Genomic DNA, 17,697 nt, shown 5'->3' with positions numbered 1-17,697 from the left:
GAATTAAATCAAAACTTTCAAAACTTATCTATTAATAAAATGAGAACTAATATGAAATATCCTAAAACTCAAAATTATTACCGAAGACCTTCCTTTCCCGATATACAATTCGAAGATGTAACTCAATTATCAAGATCTACCTATAATGGAACATGAATAGATGAATGGAATATAGATGGATTAGCTGAACACCAAATATTAAATGTGTTACAAGAAATGACAATGGTAGTATTAGCCCATAAAGTCCACGAAAACATTGATCACCAAATAGCAAAAATATTAGTTTCAGGATTCATAAGAATGCTAAAAATTTGGTGGGATAGTGATTTAATAAAAGCTCATCGAAAATTAATATTACATGTAGCAAAAAAATTAGAAAAATTAAAACATAAGGTACTAGTCAAATGGAGTGTGAACAAGAGAAGAAGATGCAGTCTCTACATTAATCTATGCAATAACTAAAAGGTTTGTAGGAGACCCAACAAGTTTTCAAAAGAGATCACAAGAAATATTATCAAGCTTAAGATGTCCAACCATGGTAGATTTCAGATGGTATAAGGATATGTTTTTACAAAAAGTATTCACAAGAACAGACTGTAGGAAACCCTATTAGAAAGAAAGGTTCCTAGACAGTCTACCTAGATTATCTAGTCAAACTGTTAAAAATGCATTATATAGAAAATATGATGGAAATATACCTTATGAAAAATTAACATATGGAGATTTAATTAGTTTTATTGACAATGAAGCTTTAATAATTTGCATTGATTTAAAATTAAAAGCTAAATTAAAAAATGAATTAAAACATAAGAAGACAGAATTAAGTAGATTTTGTAGTCAATATGGTTATGAAAAAATATTACCTCTCTATGTTAAGTACAAAAAAGATAAAAAAACAAAAACAATATAGAAAACCTTATTACAAAAAAGATTATAAATATGAACAAAAATCTTACGAAAAGCCTTATAAAAAGAAAAAATCTTCTAAAATATCTAAAAAACCTACCACATGTTGGAAATGTAAACAACAAGGTCATTATGCAACTAAGTGTCCTATGAAAAATCAAATTAAAAAAATTAGAAATAGATTCAGAATTAAAACAACAATTATTAAATATTATTCAAACAGACTTTGAAGAAGAATCTAGTTATAATACAGATATTGAAGATATGATTGATCCAATTCAAGAAAACTCTTCTGAAACAATGAGTGAGTCTTCACAAGATTCTGATGATTGTAATTGCATGAGGCCTTGCTATTGTGCAATGAAATCAATAAATATGATATCGACTTCTAGACCTAAGTCAATAAACGTTATCACTAAATCAAAAGAATTTTTATTAGATATTATTGAGAAAATTCAGGATGAAGATATTAAAAGAGAATATTTATCAAAACTTAAAGAATTAATTTTATCTAAAGAAAAACAAAAGGATGTAGATTCTTAAAATTTAAAAGACATACTAAAAAAATTTGACAAACCCACACAAGTTACTCTAAGTGACTTGCAAGAAGAAATCAATATTCTAAAAGATCAAGTTAAGGAATTACAAAAAGATAATTTTGAAATTAAGACAGATTTATTATGCTTAAAAGCCTCTAAAGAAACTATAGGACAACCATCAATCTCAAAATCAGAATTAAAAATTGCTGAAGAAACTGAAGAATCTTTTATTAATGAAATCTCTAGAATTCAATTTCAAAAACATCATGTTTATATTAGGATTAATATTAATCATGAATTAGATATTATTACACAAGCCTTAGTAGACACAGGAGCAGATCAAAATTGTATGAGAGAATGATTAATTCCAACAAAATATTATGAAAAAACAAAAGAAAGATTACATCGAGCTAATGGTCAATAATTAAACATTAATTATAAATTATCTACTGCTCATGTATGTATACAAAATTTTTGTATTAAAAATACTTTTATTCTATCAAAAGATTTAGATCAAGATGTTTGATAATCCTAGGATTATACTATTTTATTTATGCTTTTTAGCTGGATTTTGGATACTTCTTCTTAAATTTGTGCATGAATTGCAACTTAATTTCATATATTTTAAGTTTCAGGCCAAAATGTGCAGTTAGAGCAAATCTGAGCGAAATTGAGTTTCTAGACCCAGAATCAAGGGAATTTCAGGAATCGGGAAAATTCTGATTTGAATTGGAAGCACTATGAAGCTTGTTCCTATTGGGGATCATTAAGATTGAAGATTCAAGCAAAGAAGCAAGTGGAGGGCAGTTTTGTAATTTCAGAAAAGTTTGCCGCGGTGAAGTGTATTCTTTGCCACGACGAGAAAGTCTCAGGTCAGATAGTTCAATAAAATCCAACTCGATGTCGCGGCGAAGTTTATTCTTCGTCGTGACGAAAACTGGAATTTTTTAGTGTGTTAAAACTGTGCGTTTTAATTGTATTGGATGAGTCTGAGGGTTTTGGGGTCGACTATTTAAGAGCGACTTGTTCATTTTAAAGGGGGTTCGACACTGTTTGGAGGGGAGAAGAGAGAAATTGGAGATTTGAAGCCTTTGGGTTCATCAAATAGGGAAGATTTTATTCTTTTTCCGTTTTTCCAGCATGTTGAACTCTGTTTTTACAGTTTTTCTTATGATTTGCTTTATTTTGAGTATGAACTAACTCACTTTTGGGTTAAGGTTTTGATGTAATTGGGATTTTAATGTCTAATCTATAAATTGATGTTGCTTTCACATTATATTGCTTGGATTATGTATTTATTCTTGTTCTAATTGCAATTAATTATTGAGCATGATGAGATTGAGAAGTGATTCATGTATTGGCCTCTTAGAGTAAATACCATTGATTGATTGAACGCTAGAGATAGGTTCGGAGATCCATGAAATCAATTTCGGATTCCACTTAGCTTAATGGACTTGGAACTATTAACCTTCAATTTGTAGGGTGCGGAAGCTTAGTAGGGATAAGTAGCAGAATATAGCCTGAGAAGGTATACTCTGTAGATTAGGGTGTCTCCGATTTATAATCCTTGTATATGAACTTAGAAGCAACAAAAATTGTAGACTAAACCAGCAAATCCTAGTGAAGTCAAAACCCTAACCACTTTGTCTTGAATTGATATTTTCTTGAATCGATATTGCCTTCATTAGTTAGATTTTAAATTACGTTGCTGATTTTGTTTTAACTTTAGCTTAATTGTCTCCCGCAAATCCAACCATTTTACGTTTACTCTAACTTGATACAAATTAGGAAAATTAGTACTTGACACGCAATCCTCTTGGGAACGATACTTTACTCATCATTCTATTACTTGTTGCGACTAGTGCGCTTGCTACACATTTGCATGTTTACGAAAACAAGCATCAAGTTTTTGGCGCCGTTGTCAAGGATTGATTTTGTGTTAGTATTGAATTTTTCTGGTTTTAGCTAGATTGGAGTTTAATTTTAGATTTAATTGTTTTCTAGTTTAATTTTGTTGTTTCTTTTCTGTTCGCTTGTGATCTCACGCTTTCTTTCTGTCTGTGTAGTTTATGCGAAGAGCTAGACGTTATCTAGTGGTTCCTATTGATCTAAAGATTGAAAGAACCGCAAGAAGACTTAACAGAGAGAGAAGAGAACGAGAGGCGATAGTCATTGGGATGGCTTAAAACAGAACGTTGAGGGAATTCTCTATGCCCTTGGTTGATGGTAGTGATCCAAGTATAACTAGGCCACCGGTGCAAGCCAACAACTTTGAAATAAAGCCAGCAATCATCCAAATGATCCAACAGTTAGTACAATTTGGGGGAGATCCAAAGGAAGACCCAAATTCACACATTGCGAACTTCTTATAGATTTGCGACACATTTAAGGCAAATGGAGTGTCAGATGATGCATCAAGTTAAGACTGTTTCCATTCTCATTAAGAGATAAAGCAAAGGGATGGTTAATGGCACTGCCAGCAAGAACAATCACCACCTGAAATGAATGGGCACAAAGGTTCCTGACTAAATATTTCCCACCAACGAAATCTGCGAGGATAAGAAACGACATCACATCATTTCTGCAGGAAGAGAATGAGTCACTTTATGAAGCTTGGGAAAGATATAAGGAACTGCTAAGAAAGTGTCCACACCATGGTTTGCCGGTTTGGATGCAAGTCCAAACTTTCTATAATGGGTTGATGATAGATGTGCAAACAATGGTGGATGCAGCATCTGGAGGAGCATTGCAAAACAAGACACCTGAAGAAGCTTATGAGTTACTTGAAGTCCTGGCAAGTAACAACTATCAGAGACCCAATGAGAGAATGCATCCGAATAAGTCTATGGGTATTCATGAAGTTGATGCTTACATGGCCATTTTAGCCTAACTTACAGCACTTCAAAAGCAATTAGGAGGTATGTAGGTAAATTCTATTAAACACTTCAAATGACATGTGATTTTTGTGCAGGTAACCATGCGAGCAATGAATGCCAAGTGAGGAACACCTTTGCTTCAACTTCATCATCATTAGAACAAGTCAACTATTTGGCAGGGAATCATAGACAACAGAACAATCCTTTCTCCAACACATACAATCCTGGTTGGAGAAATCATCCAAATCTATCTTGGGGCAATCAGAATAATCAATGGAACCAAAGAAATGCGCCAAACAATCAAGTTGGGGTGAATCATCAACTAGTGGATCAAAGATTGTCGAAATTGGAGGATATGTTTAGGAAGTTCATGCAAGAGACCACAGGTTTCATGAGTGAGACGAGGGCAAATTTTAGAAACCAAGAGGCGTCCATTCAAAATTGGAAGTACAGATGGGTCAAATAGCCGAAAAGTTGAATGAGCGACCTCAAGGTTCTCTACCAAGTAACACGGTGACAAATCCACGTGAACAAGTAAATGCAATAACTTTAAGAAGTGGAACAGTCTTGGAAGAGGTTGAACAAAAAAGGAAGGATGAGAACCCACGAAGTAAAGCGAAGGAAGAATCCGATGAAGAAATCAAGGAAGAAGTCATGGTTGAAGAGAAGCCAACGAGTCCTAGAGAAGAAGAACCGAAGAGGGAAGAGAGGCCAAAGCAAAAGAAGGAAAAATTGCCATTTCTTGAGATACCACCAGAGTTGGCACATCATACCCGTCCTGTGCCTTTTCCTCAAAGGCTCAGAAAGCAAAATCAGGATAAGCAGTTCACAAAATTCCTTGATGTATTTAAAAAACTGCACATTAACATTCCTTTTGCAGATGTTGAGCTATGCCAAGTTCCTCAAGAAAATTATGGCAAACAAAAGAAAGTTGGAAGAGGAGGAAACAGTGATGCTTACAGAGGAGTGCAGTGCCATTCTGCAGAAGAAGCTACCACCAAAACTCAAAGATCCAGGGAGTTTCACTATCCCTTGTGTCATAGGAGATATTACATTTAATAAAATTTTGTGTGATCTGGGTGCAAGTATAAATCTAATGCCTTTTTCCATTTTTAGGAAACTAGGGATTGGTGAAGTGAAGCCTACAACCATATCCTTACAGCTTGCAAATAGATCCATCAAGCATCCAAAGGGCATTATTGAAGATGTACTGGTTAAGGTGGATAAATTCATTTTTCTAGCAGACTTTTTTGTGTTGGATATGGAAGAAGACAAGGAGATTCCTTTCATCTTGGGACGACCATTTCTTGCTACCAGAAGAGCCTTAATTGATGTACAAGAGGGGAAGTTGATCATGAGGGTACAAGAGGAAGAAGTGACATTCAATGTCCTTGAGACTATAAAAATTCCATTGAAGCAAGATTCATGTTTCAAAATTGACTCGGTGGATCAGTCGGCAATTAAAACTTCCAAGATTGATGATCCTAAATTGCCAATTAAGGGATGCATGGTCAAGTCAAGGCAAATCGAAGATGAAGGCCATAAACCAGAAGTTTACACAACATACCTAGATGGGCCACAATCGAGCAAATGTCTTCACAAGGGATGAACTTCTCAGTTCAAGAATGCTGATGGAAAGTTAAAAAATTGGAAAGTTGTCGATGAGAACGCTCGAACCCTAAAAGCAATGACCAAGGGATGGAAATGGCTGGTTAAGCTCTCAACAAAGACCTGATGTGACAAGAATCATCAACAATTGAAGCCTCAGTCCAGAGAAAATGTTTGGGAAGAGATGCATATGGATAGTTCGGATTGACGAAGGACTTGAGAAAGTCGAGCTTCCGATTATAAACAAGCGCTTCTTGGGAGGCAACACAAGCATTATGATTTTTAGTGTTTTTCATTTGTTTTTATGTTTAATTGACTTAGGAAATAGCTTAATTTCATTTTCCTTTTGTGTTTCAGGTGTCTGATCAAAAATTGGTGTAAAGCAAAATCTTCCCAAATTTCGCTACGGCGAGAAAAACACTTCGCCATGGCAATAAACTCATTGCCAGATTTGTATTTTGAGTTGTCAAACTTTCGTCGCGGCAATAAATTCTCAGTGATCAAAGTTCTAAAATTTTCTAGATTTCACCGCGGTGAGAAAAAACTTTGCCGCAGCATCGAGCAAAATCAAGAACTTCGTCGTGGCGAAGTCCAAATTCCATATAAACTCGCATCACTCTCCCATTTTTTTTTTTCACAAGCAAGCAAAAAGACTCCAAGAACTAAATACTTCCACCTTCAATCTGGATCGTTTCCAGTAAAAATTCTTCCCACTACTCCACTCCTTAACCCTCATAAACACTAAATCATCTCAATTTTTCAAGGATTGTGCAAGAATTTGTGGAAACCCTAGGTTGACTAAAATTTGGGGATCTTTCAATTTGGGCAAAAATTGGTGAATTCGAAGGTGAATCTGAGGTGGGCAAGGTACGAATTGGTGTATCTAGCTTTGATATTCAATCAATTTTAGTTTGCACTTGCTTTATATTTAAGAATTGATTGAAGTGCTTGAGTTTGAATTGGTGCGAATTGTGAGGTGAATTTGGGTTGAAAATTATGGAGTTTGAGTTGTGTGTGTTGAGGAAGTGTAGGTTTGGAATTTTGAAGTTGGTGGATTGCGTTTGGAAGATTGGTGATTTTGGGGTGTAAATGTCAATTTTGAAAACTTAGGGTGAAGTAAGGAAGTGATTTTGGGTTGTAGAAATTGTGCATTAGTGTTGAATTTTCGAATTGAATCGTTGAGTTTAGGGGTAGATTTTAGTGAACATGATTGAAAAATGAAATGCCACTCAAAGCTGTTCCTAAGGGTAAGGGCAAATAGGTCAATAATAGATTTGTGAATGAGAAGGCTAGGCAGCGTTACGAAGTAGCAATTCAAAGAAAAGACAAAGGTTTTATTGCCGAGACAAGATTGACCCCTGTCAATGCAAACCGTGGAGCGAAGGGAGAGGTTGGGACATCTTTCTGCGTGAACCGAAACATTTAGCCATAGAGGCAATTGTAAGAGAGTTTTATGCAAACTTCTCTGAGTGTGAGCCTGGGCATGTATATGTGAGGGGTATTAAGGTGCCGTTTAGTGCAAAAAACATTAATGAATTCTACCAAATTGATCCAATTGACCGTGATGAGTATGTAGAATTCAAGGCTAAGGAGATTAACTATGATGAGATTCTTAAGGTTATTGCAAAGCCGGACACCTCTTGGGAAATTTCGAAGAAGGGAAGAAGAAGCATAAAAGGGACTAATTTGATCCCTATGGCTAGAATTTGGCAATACTTTGTCTGTGCGAGGATGGTTCCAGAAACACACTACGGTTTAGTGGCTTTTGAGCGAGCACTCTTACTTTATGCCATTGCCACTGAAAAGAAGATGGATGTGGGGAATATCATAATAGAGAATATAAGGCATGTAGCCAAACAGGGAGAGCAAGCTTTGCCTTCTCACATCTCATCACTAAGATTTGCATTAAAGCTGGAGTCAAGAAGGCAGATGATAAACCACTTCTTGATCCTGCTCCAGTCCTAGACCAAGCCTATTATTTCAAGCTCCTAGAGCGTCCTACCAGTGGAGGAACCAGCTCTAGCTCGAAAAGACCAAGAACCACAACAACTGCCACAACACCTGTTTCAACATCCACGACAAGAAAGCCATTGCAACAAATCTTTGAAAAAGTGAACAGAATGGAACGACGTTAAGATTGGATGACAGGTCAAAGCCGAATCCTGTATGACATGCAATACAGCTGCTACACCAATCTAGGCATTGATGTATCAAATTTCCAATGGCAAGATTGGCAAGAGGAGGGAGAAGACGATGCCATGGAAGAAGATGATGATGTCGAAGAGGAAGAGGAAGATGACGAATGAAGCCTGAAACACTTTTATTTGTAGTTTCTGTTTTCATTTCTTTTTGTTTTGTAAATTGGAATCGAGTTTCTTTGTTAGATCGTTAATTGTTGTTGTTTGGATTTTCTGGTTTAGTTTGATAAGGTTAAGATTAGGTTGTAATTTTTTCGTATTAATCAGTGAAGATATCTAACATAGTGGGCACCATAGATTTTCATTTGTTTTACAGATGATGATGATGTGGAAGCCAAGGAACGGATGTCAAGATGTTGAACAAAAATCAGCCTTCACGGATTAATCAAAGGAGTATCTCGTACCCTTTACTTTTGTTTTTCTATTCCTGAGATGTGCATGATGTGACATTGGGGATAATGTCATTTTAAGTTTGTGGGCATGAAAATTTGAAAATTTTTGTGTTTAGTTTGTTTATGTGTTTCTTCTTATTTTAAGTTCTTTGATTGTTATTTGTTTAGTATGTGGTGTGTATTGTATTGTTGTTGCCAATGATGAATTGCATAAGTCTATGATGAGAATAGGATTGTTGAGATTTTATTTATGGAAAATGTTAAGTATTGCTTCAAGTTTAGGTTGGTTGATTAACTTTTCTTTTCTAGAGGTTTGTTGAGTGGTTCAACCACCATTTTCATTCTTTCAGCATGCTTAGAAACATTTTATGTGGTTAGGTGAAGTCTTGATAATGTTGGTGGACTCTAGAACCTAGTTGAGAAGTGCTTGAGGCGAAATTCAAGGAATAGACATTATTTAGGAAATGATTTAGGCATTTTTCGGAACGTTTGAGCCTTTCCAGCCGACCATGAATAAATTTTTTCCTAGTCACCCATTTGAGCCTTATGAGATTATCACTGCCTTTTTCTTCTTGTGCAACCAAAAATGTCCAAACCTTTCACCTAAACACGTTTCATACCCTTTAGGAGAATTCTGAACTTCGTGTATAACATAAAAGAGTTGAGAGGCGTGTGAAAAAGTGTTGAATTAAAAGGTTCATAAAAAAAATAAAAAAATAAAAAAAAACTATTTATATAATTGTCATTAAAATTGTTGATTTCCTTCTGCATTTCTAGCACAAAAATAAGAAATGCATAAGTTTGGGGGTTGTCAAAAAAAAAAAAAAAAAAAAAAAAAAGTACTGTTGAAGTTTATTTGGATAATGAAATGAATGGGGTGTGGATTTTGCTCTTTGTGTTTACATGAGAAAACGAAGCTCTTTTACTTTGTTTTTCCTATCCTTTCTTTCTTGCCACTCACCCAAGCCTAATGTTACAAGCCAACAAAGACCTTTTGATCTTTAGTGATGTCTAGTCCTCATTAGTGGAGAGTAGTTTGATACTTAGGCTTATGGAGTCTACCATTATTTGATAAACTTCACATTTCTACATAAAATAATTCGGGAAGTCGAAAAGTGGATTGAAGTGGGGATCACCTACTTAGGGGGCCGATAGAGAAAGATAGTCAATCAACTTATAACTTCTTGGAGTGTTAAGCATTTTCTCGTAATAATGTTTCAACAATTTTTGAGACTTGCATCAACTCTAGGCATATCTTTGTGTTTGATTTTGATTCTAATTTTTCCTTTATCATTTTCAATTTGTTGTTTTTTTTTTTCTGTTTGTTAGTTGTTCTTCTTTAGTCGAATCTTATGTCTGATGCTTGAGGACGAGCATACCTTAAGTTTGGGGGTATTTGATAATCCTAGGATTATACTGTTTTATCTATGTTTTTTAGCTGGATTATGGATACTTCTTCTTAAATTTGTGCTTGAATTGCAACTTAATTTCATATATTTTACGTTTCAGGCCAAAACATGCAGTCAGAACAAAACCGAGCAGAATTGAGTTTCTAGACCCAGAATCAAGCAAATTTCAAGAATCAGGAAAATTTTGATTTGAATTGGAAGCACTATGAAGCTTGTTCCTATTGGGGATCACTAAGATTGAAGATTCAAGCAAAGAAGCAAGTGGAGGGCAGTTTCATAATTTTAAAAAAGTTCAGAAAAGTTCGCCGCGGCGAGAAAGTCTCAGGTTAGATAGTTCAATAAAATCCAACTCGATGCCGCAGCGAAGTTTATTCTTCATTGCAGCGAAAACTGTAATTTTTCAGTTTGTTAAAACTGTGCATTTTAATTGTATTGGATGAGTCTGAGGGTTTTGGGGTCGACTATTTAAGAGCGACTTGTTCATTTTAAAAGGGGTTCGACACTATTTGGAGGGGAGAAGAGAGAAATTGGAGATTGGAAACCTTTGGGTTCATCAAATAGGGAAGATTTTATTCTTTTTCCGTTTTTCCAGCATGTTGAACTCTATTTTTACAGTTTTTCTTATGATTTGCGTTATTTTGAGTATGAACTAACTCACTTTTGGGTTAGGGTTTTGATGTAATTGGGATTTTAATGTCTAATCTATAAATTGATGTTGCTTTCACAGTATATTGCTTGGATTATGTATTTATTCTTGTTCTAATTGCAATTAATTGTTGAGCATGATGAGACTGAGAAATGATTCATGTATTAGCCTCTTAGAGTAAATACCATTGATTGATTAAACGCTAGAGATAGGTTCGGAGATCCATGAAATCAATTTAGGATTCCACTTAGCTTAATGGACTTGGAACTATTAACCTTCAATTTGTAGGGTGTGGAAGCTTAGTAGGGATAAGTAGCAGAATATAGCCTGAGAAGGTATACTCTGTAGATTAGGGTGTCTCCGATTTATAATCCTTGCATGTGAACTTAGAAGCAACAAAAATCGTAGACTAAACCAGCAAATCCTAGTGAAGTCAAAACCCTAATCGCTTTGTCTTGAATTGATATTTTCTTGAATTGATATTGCCTTCATTAGTTAGATTTTAAATTACGTTGTTGATTTTGTTTTAACTTCAGCTTTATTGTCTCCCGCAAATCCAACCATTTCACGTTTACTCCAACTTGATACAAATTAGGAAAATTAGTACTTGACACGCAATCCTTGTGGGAATGATACTTTACTCATCATTCTATTACTTGTTGCGACTAGTACACTTGCTACACATTTGCATGTTTACGAAAACAAGCATCAATGTTATATTAGGTACCCCCTTTATTACTCAAATTTACCCTTTTACAGTAAACAATAAAGGAATTACAAATAATATTTTAGGACAAGATGTAACATTTGAATTTGTTAATCCGCCATTATTAAAAGACATTAGTAATTTAAAAAATATTTCAATATCTAGGATAAATGCTATTACTAAACTAGAGAGTCTAGAAATTGTTCCTACAAGAGAATGGCTTGATACTAGAAAAATCTTGAATGCTTGCATTACAAAAACGTGTTTTAAACTTTTTGCATTAAAATTTAAAACTTTTCAAAATCATTTTTTCAATGAAATGCAAGAGTCAATTTTTTTTTACTATAATAGTCACTCTCATAATAACTTTCAGGACATAATTTTTTGAGAGAAAGTTAGGAAAATATGGGCACTCCCATCAAACCCCAAAATATTCCAAAATCAAAAGCATCATGTGCAATGCTACCACCTCAACAACCTATTACCCCGTAATCAAAGCCTTCAAAACCCAGTAAACAGAAAATCATTATTACCCAACCAAATCGGTTCACTCTTCTAGATGAAGAATCTGTTTCTTCATCACCGCCAAAAAATTACCAACAAGCCCTTACAATACCAACATCTTATTCACTTTCTCCATCAAAACCTATTAGCATTAATCCAACCTTTCAATACATTGAAAAAGAAACAACCCAATCAATTTGTATTATTGAACCCAAATTCTGGGGATAAACTTTTCAAGAAACCTTATCAAAAAGTTTCCCTCAAGATTTTTATTTTATTCCTGATGATCTATTAAAAACAAGAACCTTCTATGAATTTATTTTAGTTGATACTGATTCAATGGAAATTACCCATAATCCAGATAAAAATGATCCAAATAAAATTACTTTTTCAAAATGCAAAATCAAAAAAGTCTTGAGACCATAAGATTAGCGTATTGGCATTTATAGAAAACGCCCATTTTCTCAAACCTTTATTCCTCAAGAATTTTCATATAAAGATTATCAAAAAGTCTGGTTTCATGCTTTCTGTTTATCACATACAACACATTCTTGGTTTTTTATATTTGACAAAACTTGTCCCAAAACTTTTCCAAAACGATTTCAACAATGGTTCAATTTTTTCGGTTAAAATGAAAAAATTCTCCCACCTTCGATTTCGGAAGGATATCAATTATTCACCAAAGATTTCAATAATAGTGAAGAACCATTGCTAGCATTTTCCAACAATTTCTTAATTGCTTGGATAATGAGTTGGCAATTTTATATCACTGCACCTCCTCTTCCAAAATTCAGAGAGTTACAAAGAAAATTCTTTATTAAATGGTAGCCTAGCTTTTCCATCCAAAATGTTAGCCCACCATTTAATAAAGAATTTTCCACCCTCATTTATGTCAACCTCAACAACAATCAACATTTCTGACGTAAAATTCAAAACTTCTGGCTGAGTTGGCTTAATGCCAAACCCATCAAGATATGGACAAAATAATTATGGCATTGGATCTTCCTCATCTCAAAAAGTAGATTCGAACAATACCAAGTCACCAGTGATCAAGACGAAGATGACTAATTTGCGATGTTCCAAAATCAAATCAATTATGATTTCAATAAAGGACAATGACTTAGCACCAACTTTACCAGATGTTCAAAACTTTTGGCAGAATTCAAGATTTTCAAGATTCCTTTTATTTACTTTATCACATACCTTTTGCAGAAATCAAGACTTTCAAGATTCATTTATCAACAAAATCATTTTGTCAGTCAATATCAAGATAAGTCCTCAACAATTCAAGACATGTATCTAAGACAACTCATCAACTTATCAACTACTTTATCTTTGATTGTATATTGTAATAATGAAGACGGATTCAAATGTATTTGAAGGCCGCTCTTTTCTAGAATAAATATGTATCACTTAGAATGAAAAATAGAATGCAAAAATAGAGAGAAAACAAGAGTTCAAAAGTGAGAGAGCAAAATTTTAGTGTCCTTTGAAATTACTTTGTACAAAAGTCATCAAGCAATAACACATTTATTTCTTTATCAAATTTCTTCCTGTAAGTTATCATTCATTATTTGATTTCTTTTCAGTCTTTTACATTATTACAAATCTTTTACATTATTACATTTCTGTTCACATTTATTATTTCAAAAATCATTTACTATTCATTGTCAATATATATCTTTCATTGACTTTAAAAATACTTGATTTATATTACATCCCTCAAGATTTTAACAATCCTGCTTCATATGGTATCAGAGCTAACAAGAGTCATTAGAAGAGAGGAATTAGGAACTAAAAACTGCACAAATTAACATCCATTACCATAGTACTGTTCAAAATTACTGTTCACAGTCACTATTCATCACTGTTTACTGTTACTGTAGCATTTTACTGTTCATCCGTAGCCCTGTTTATTTCTTGATTGAATTAAGGGTTAGATAAATCTGGAAAGTTTTAATCTAGAAGAACTCAAGAATTGATTCTAGGTTGGGCTTGGTTAGCTTAGAGGCTGTGCTTGGTCAGTCTATAACCGTTGGTCAACCGTGTTAGGTGGTTCCAGAGGTGGTCCCGTATCTTAGAGGTCTCGTGATCTAGGAGAGAAACTGGAACTTTTAGGCTAGAATTATTTTAGAAATGTCTAATTTCTTAAGGAGATTAGGAAGTAGCAGTAGGCGAGATGATAGTAGTAGCAGTAACGCTATTAGAATTAACAATCAACACTAAAATATAAACAATAATCAAGAATTAATGAAATCTATTAACACTCAAGAAATTAATATGGCAAAAATCGATCAACACTTACATAACTAGAACATGCCACCAGTTAAAAAAGACACAATATATCAAATACGTAGTTTTGAATTTATGTCAGATTACTCTATTAAAACAACAGAAGACACAATAATGATAACCGAAGAAAGGGTTGAAGAAATTCAACTTCTTTTTGAAGAAGCAATACATAAACACAAACAAAACAATTATAAATTTTTACACATAGGATTAGTACAAGTAGCAGTAAAACCATTATTTAGATTATGACAAAACATTCCAATATTAGTAATGTTAAGAGATGCAAGAAATTTAAACTTCAATAACTCTTTATTAGCAGTATTAAATTCTAATTTAGAAAGTGGTCCAATTTATTTTGATTGTTATCCAAACTTCACCGTAAGATTATATGATCCAACAATACTGTCTGCATTAACAATTAACTTAAAAGCTTATGGGTGCGTTTGGTTCAATATTTCTACGCATATTCCCAATCCTTTCTCCAAATATTGTTTGGCACATTATTTGAGAGAAATATTAGTGTATTTTTTAATTACTTTTAGACCCCTTAAGTTTATTAATTTCATTAAATACCCCCAGAAAAAAATTTAAAAATTAGCAAAAACACCCCCACCCACCTATACTTGCCAGATTCCAGCAACCACCATCGGTGGTAGTCAGAATCTGTCACAACGGCTTACACCACGACCGAAAATGGTTGGTTATTCACCGATTTGGCCGTTAGCGACGACCAAAGAAATGGCCGTCGTTGACGGTCAATGATAGCCAAATCTTGGCTATCGCTTACCGACAACGACGGCCATATCTTTGGCCATTGCTAACGGCTAAAGATGGACCTTTGCGGCAGTTGACGGCCACATCTGGCCGTAGATCTAGTCTTTTCCGATCAGATCCGTGGTGGATCTGACCGAAAAAGGCCATATTGACGCGTTACGATACAAATCCGTCCGGTCTGTGTCGTAACGTAATTTTTCAGCCAGATTTCGACAGTGGTGGCTGCAATCTGGCACTGCGGGTGGTGGGGGTGTTTTTGTCATTTTACACAATTTTTATATACTGGGGTGTTTAATTAAATTAGCAAACCTAGGGGGTTTTTTAAAAATTTTTAAATTTTACCTCGTAATACTTCCCTATTCAACTACCCAGTATTATTCCTAAAATCCTATCCAAAATAATAAACCATTAAAAGCTTCTAATCTTACTTATCAAGATAAAGCTCAACTAGTAGCATTAATATATAGGATTTATTACAAAGTTATGAATACCACAATTAGTCCAAGAGCTATTAGGATGTCCCCACCAGGACATACAGTTATTATGAAAGTTGATAAAATAAAACATGAAACTTTTACACCGAAAAGATTAGCTTGGGATGAAATTATTAAACAAACAAATTGGAAATTAGAAAAATTATGCCCTCCAAAACCTTTACATGATCAGAATGAATCTGAAATACAACAAATAATACAAGCATTAGATGGTATAATAAGATTAAAATTTAAAGAAACTCCCTTAGAACATAATCAACCCATAATTACTAACAAAAATCATCACAACCCTAGGATTGAAGAAATTACTACACCTAGGCCTTCATCAGCAAGTTCAACAAGTAAATTAGTAGGAGTAAATTACTCTCCTCCTGTACCAAAACCTGCATATGAAAACACATCAAGTCCCTTTGAAATTAACAAAGAATTATTAAAACAAGAATTCCTACAAAACTATAATAAAGAAAAAAGACAAATTTTCTTTACAACATTTAAACCAGAAGAACAAAATACCCTTATATCTGAATGGTACAATACACAAGAAAAATTAAAACAAAATATTTATTTCTTTAATTGGTTAGAATATAGAAAATATTATCAAAATTTAAGTGAGAAGAAAACTATTTTTGTAACAACTAATATAACAATAATTTGGTAGACATCAACAAATAAAACTATTACATCTGTACATCCACGTTTAGAAGAAATTAAAATAGAACATCAACAAGCAGAAATAATAGCATCACCCTTTAAAAAAATTAATAAAATTGATGATGATAAAAAACAACCCACTTTAAGAAACATTAAAAATATTCAACATCAAAACAATTACTCCAATCAAATTCTCCACACTATTAGTCAACAAATAAATATGATAGAAGATAATACTACACACATAATCACAAAAATTTCAAAAGTCCTCGGGAAGGAGATAGTAGAAATATGAAATTCAACATCTAATTCAACACCTCTTTATTCACAAAAATATGTAAAACCATTTTTTGAACCCTTTGATATACCAAAAGAAGAAATTGTAAAATTTAATAATCACAGTACTATTTTAGACACTATTAGTAAAAAACTTAACGAATTAGCACCTTCAAAATCAAACATTAATGTCCTTACAAAACTAACCCCAAATAAAGAACAAAATTATAGGAAAAGAAAACGTTCTTATTACAATAATAAAAATAAACGAACAAAATGCTGGAAATGCAAAAAAGAAGGACATAATGCTCTCATATGTCCAACTAAAAAACAAAAACAACCTATTACCCCTCAATCATTAAGCATAATTCAAGGTAATTTTGATAAGGAATTCAATAATTCATTCGTCGAAAACTTTCTAGCTATTAAGAGTAAATCTCTACAAAATTGTGATAGTAGTGATCTGTGTAGGCCTTGCTATTGTGAAATGAAATCAATAAATATGATATCAACCTCTAGACCTAAGTCAATAAATGTTATCACTAAATCAAAAGAAATTCTATTAGATATAATTCAGGATGAAGATATTAAAAGAGAATATTTATTAAAACTTAAGGAATTAATTTTATCTGAAGAAAAAAAAAAAAAAAGATATAGATTCTTATAATTTAAAAGACATATTAAAAAGATTTGACAAACCCATACAAGTTACTCTAAGTGACTTGCAAGAAGAAATCAATATTCTAAAAAATCAAGTTAAAGAATTGCAAAAAGATAATTTTGAAATTAAGACAGATTTATTATGTTTAAAAACCTCTAAAGAAACTATAGGACAACCATCAACCTCAAAATTAGAATTACAAATTATTGAAGAAACCGAAGAATCATTTATTAATAAAATCTCTAGAATTCAATTTAAAAAATGGAATACATACACAATTTACATCACAACAGAAATTATAGAACAACAGACTTGTGTGTGTGTATGTATATATATGTATGTATGTATGTATGTATGTATGTATTCTAAAGAAACTATAGGACAACCATCAACCTCAAAATTAGAATTACAAATTATTGAAGAAACCGAAGAATCATTTATTAATAAAATCTCTAGAATTCAATTTAAAAAATGGAATACATACACAATTTACATCACAACAGAAATTAAGGACAACAGACTTGTGTGTGTGTATGTATATATATGTAGTATGATGTAGTATGTATGTATGTGTGTGGGTGTGTGTGTGTGTGTGTGTATCATACATAACATATATATATATATATATATATATATATTAACATATATATATCATATATATACTATAATTATATATTACATACATATATAGATATATATATATTATATATATATATGTATGTATAATATGTTATATATATGTATATATGTAGAATATATGTATAC

General features: G+C 33.0%; 1 non-coding gene and 1 pseudogene across 1 annotated transcript; one reads left to right on the top strand and one right to left on the bottom strand.

Annotated features, from left to right (window-relative positions):
- Positions 1–17,697, top strand: part of LOC116137857 — a 48,400-nt pseudogene that overhangs the window by 7,414 nt on the left and 23,289 nt on the right.
- Positions 4,000–4,106, bottom strand: LOC116137875. The gene has a single exon (XR_004129239.1). It is a non-coding gene; the product is annotated as a small nucleolar RNA R71 (small nucleolar RNA).

Source organism: Pistacia vera, unplaced genomic scaffold (assembly GCF_008641045.1).
Source record: "Pistacia vera cultivar Batoury unplaced genomic scaffold, PisVer_v2 Contig336, whole genome shotgun sequence".
NCBI classification, from domain to species: domain Eukaryota; kingdom Viridiplantae; phylum Streptophyta; class Magnoliopsida; order Sapindales; family Anacardiaceae; genus Pistacia; species Pistacia vera.
Note: the sequence above shows the minus strand (reverse complement) of the source record. Positions and strands in the feature narration are given on the sequence as shown.